Raw genomic sequence first — 4,531 nt, forward strand, 5'->3', positions numbered from 1 at the left:
GGGTCTTCGTGGTATTTAACCATCCCTCACTACGATCCGATGAAAAGTTCTGTTTCATTTTCCTCTGGCGGAGGATGTTCAAATAGGGGCAACTGTCATACCCCGATTTTGGCCCTGAAATTTTTCTCCATCGATCACTTGTTTGCATTATTTCTTCATTCATGTTCATGTTTATTATTCCATATTTTTTACGTTTTTCACATTCTAAACTTACATTCATATTTTCTTCATTCACATTGGAAAATTTTCCATTCATATTCAAGAAATTCCACGTACTCATTCATATCTCGACTACTTCATTCATTCACTCATTCATTCATTGCTCTCTATTGAGTGTGTTTTCTTCATCATTCATTTCCTTCATACCAATAATGGCTAGGAGTTGGCTTATTGACATGGGAGGATTTGCAAAGAAAGTGAAAAGAACTACACTCTCTTTAGCTAATCAGATAAAGGATTGTGGCGCATATCGGGAATGTCCAAACTGTCACTGTCGTATAGACAATAGTGATGTTTCTAGCGAGTGGCCTGGCTTTCCGATTGGTATAAAGTTTGATCATTCTGATGTAGAATTATTAGACCATTTAGCGTCTAAATGTGGTGTTAGTAATGCAAATCCTCACATGTTTATCGACGAGTTCATACCAACATTGGAAGGAGACCAAGGCATCTGTTATACATGTCCTTAAAAATCTTCCAGGTGCTAAGAAAGATGGGAGTAGCATTCACTTTTTTTCACAGAACAATGAATGCATATAGTACTGGTAAACAAAAGCGTCAAAATACTCAACATCATGGTTCAACTAAAGATCATGTACGCTGGCACAAGACTGGTAAGACCAAAGCTGTAATAGAATATGGAGTACATAAGGGCTATAAGAAGATCTTGGTTTTGTATATAAGATCTGGGAAAGAGTCAAAATCCTACAAATCTGACTGGAAAATGCATCAGTACCATCCTGGGAATGATGAAGATGAGAAGAATGGAGAATATGTGTTTTCAAAAGTATTTTATAAACATAATGAAAAAATGAAGAACTTAATTCATGTGTCACAAGTTTCAACACCAACGTGTTATATTTATCTAACAATAATATTACAAATTTGAGACATCCACCACCAGATCTATCTTCTGAGTGCAACAACACTGCATCTGGTGGGGCAAATAAGAAAGAGCTAGATTTCAACAAGCTACAACTCAATTAACCTTCAAGGTTAGGAAAGAGAAATTAGGTGACAGGACTACTGCCATTCACCAGCTCTGTCTCGTTAGAAGTTTTTGGTTATATCAAGATTCCTTCAGACACAAATTGAGGCTCCTATCTAACCATACTTGAGCAATGGACCTGGAAATGCAAGATAACCACATTTAGTTTAAGGAGATAAGAATTGTTTATCCTGGTCAGTTGCTACATAAAAATAGCTTGAAAGCAGCTGAAAAGTTTTCTCATGAAGAACCAAACAAGGACTTACAATGATGGCCTGCTTCGCATCTATTTTCTGCTTGTTTGGTAGAGGAGGCCTTTGAACTATCGGCTGCATATCTCTTTCTCAACCCTTTGCCATTTGATGCTCACTGCTCACGGGTCACTGGACTTTTTAAGACTCCTGCAGTTTTGCTCTCACACCATGACTCGATTTCTTTTTCTTCTTTTCTCCCTTGTTGTTGACATAAATAATGACTTGAGCCAAGGTGATGTAAAAGAAGTAAATGAAAACTTTTTGATACAAAGAGAAGGTCACAGAGAGAATGGGCAAAATGCAGTGCAATTTTGTTGAGAAAACTTACATTTCAGGAGAAGATGGGTCCAAATAGATGTGAGTGCCGTTTACGGACTCTTCTGAACTATTATGATGCAATCATTATTCTCCACAAGGACAAAACTTGCACTTCTCTTCTCATCAGAAGTTGGCCATGGAACTCAATTTGCAAAAGGACATGCTAGCAGGTGCTTCCAACCTTTATGCTCACAAACTCAACACAGCGTGATATCTTCCTGCAATAACAACGCAACAACCTTTCTCACTGACCTCCATCACATAAATCGAGTCACTAAGGCATCTGAATGTAAGGTTATCGTGCTACCTGTGATAGGAGATCCAAAAGTTATTCCCTGCATCTCAAAGCCATGCCAATTTTGCATTTCTTCTAGCCGCCGCAGCCCGAAGTTCAGGCTGGAGTATTTCTGCTACAATGTTACCTGAAACAGGTGAAGAAACTCAAGTTTTAACTTATGAAAGCAAGCTTGCAATGTACGCCAAAAGCTATTGAAACTTGGTCCAACCATAAGTGTTTCGAGCCATGGAAACAAATCGAGTCCAGGCTAATGCTAGCATAATGCAACAGAACTTTTTTTAATACATTGAGGGTCATTGTAACCATCCAAAGCATTGAAGATTTTTACAGGTTCCAAAACCTCTTATAGTCAGCAACATGTAGTGTCCTAAGTCGAGCTCTTTACTTCAAGATAAGAGTTTGCTTCAAATTTGAATACGCTCTCCGCCATTTCCATGTTTTACAACTCGAGCCACCAACCTACCAAATCGATCAAAGAAGCGAAATGTCAAAATAAATATTCAAGCAAGGCTTACTTCAAGAGTTTTCAAGTCAAGTTTCAGAGAAGAGAGGCTTATGCGCAAGAACTTCCCCACTATGGTCTGAAGTAGGTCTTACCAATTATGTTGCAGCCTATTGCACCGGTCTCCTATTGGCTCGTCGCATTCTTAAAACTTTTGAAATAGATGGTTCAATGAAGACGCTATATGTCGAATGCATTTTGATGTATACTTCAAAAATAATCTTTGGTTATGAAGAGCAAAACACATTGCAGCAATTGCAATCCTCCATGAGCATAATCCATAGCATTCTAATTCATCACCATGCCATGTCCATCTGCAATACCAATGTAAACCAAGCCATTCAGTCCACTTGCAATAGAGAAAAGGCCAATAAAAACAATTCCAATAAAAGTACATTCAACCTGCATCTGATTTTTCATGACAGGAACATTTTTCATTAAAAATTCAACTCACCCCTTTATTTTCACTCAAACTCAAACTCATGGTGAGACTCCACCTAAGAAAAGGAGAAACCTTCCTGGAAATCCAGACCCGGAAGCTGAAGTTATAGCTCTATCGCCGAAGACACTTATGGAAACGAATAGATTCATATGTGAGATCTGCAACAAAGGATTTCAAAGAAATCAGAATCTTCAACTTCATAAAAGAGGACACAATTTACCATGGAAGTTGAAGCAGAGAACAGGCAATGAGAAAATAAGGAAGAACGTATAGGTATGTCCAGAGCCAACTTGTGTGCACCATGACCCATCAAGAGCCTTAGGAGACCTAACTAGTATCAAGAAGCACTTCTGCAGAAAGCACGGTGAGAAAAAGTGGAAGTGTGATAAGTGCTCTAAGAAGTATGTTGTTCAATCTGATTGGAAAGCTCGCTCCAAAACCTGTAGGACAAGATCTAAACCTTCACGAAAACCCTAATCTTAGAAATGGCCCTACACCACTTCCATCCTACCAACCATCATCTGTTGTTTCACCTCACGATACAGACACACTCACATTTGCTTACTCTCTTCAACTCCTGTTTTCGTCACAGCATCTGCAAATCAATAACAACACGAAATCAGTTAATTCCAAAAACGCAAACTTTTCAGTTGAGTAACTTATGAGGGTAAAAGTTTTTACCAACGGTGAAGTTTCGAAATGAAGAGAATTGAGACCCTGGACCACCAAGCTAGGATGAAGACAAAACCTTTAGCATCCTCCGTACGAAGGCTCCACTACACAGTAGAAAACGCAACAGAGGAAAGAGGGGGTCCTGTATAAAAAGGAGGTTACTATTCACAAGAACCCTAGAATGGGAGCGGCAGCTACGAAATTTTTCATCAATCTCACAATATCCTTTCGCACAGTGCATTAAATTCAATCGAGTTAAATTACCTGAAGCCACCACTACGAAGAAAAGGAGGCGGAGGCAGTTCGAAGGAAGACCAAATCGACCAAATCGTCGTCGCGTCCGCGGTTTCACAGGTTACCACTTTCTCTTTATGCATGATGCATTCGATTGTTTACCGCTGTTTGTTGTCGTTGTTCGAAAATCCATCACCGGTATCACCTTTTTTTCCATTCGCGCTTTATAATTGAAATCGGAAGCGAGAACCTCGGGGTTGTTTTGTGATGCTTCTGTCCGGTTTATGTGTTGGGTCACGACCATTCTTGTTGTTCTGAAAAGGGGGAGGGAATCTTGATTTGGGAAAGAAGGAGACGGTGGGTCAAACAAATCAAGTTTAGGGTTTATTTTTTTACCTGATTTGTTATACTTTTTTCTGTTGGACCTCGATTTCAAACGAGTCAAACTTACCCAGACCCATGTCGCTATGCCCATTATGATTTCGTTCCTTTTGTGTGATTTAAACACTCATTTCATGTATTATTGATTTCGTTACTCTGGCAAGTGGACGGTCATGGCTGGGCGGTAAAGACTCTTGGCACTCCACCAGATAGTCGTGGGTTC

General features: G+C 39.4%; 1 pseudogene; it reads left to right on the forward strand.

Moving 5' to 3' along the window:
• Positions 1-371: 371 nt before the first annotated feature.
• Positions 372-1,108, forward strand: LOC127096283 (SUPPRESSOR OF GAMMA RESPONSE 1-like; annotated as a pseudogene).
• Positions 1,109-4,531: the final 3,423 nt, after the last annotated feature.

This window comes from Lathyrus oleraceus, chromosome 6, assembly GCF_024323335.1.
Source record: "Lathyrus oleraceus cultivar Zhongwan6 chromosome 6, CAAS_Psat_ZW6_1.0, whole genome shotgun sequence".
NCBI classification, from domain to species: Eukaryota; Viridiplantae; Streptophyta; class Magnoliopsida; order Fabales; family Fabaceae; genus Lathyrus; species Lathyrus oleraceus.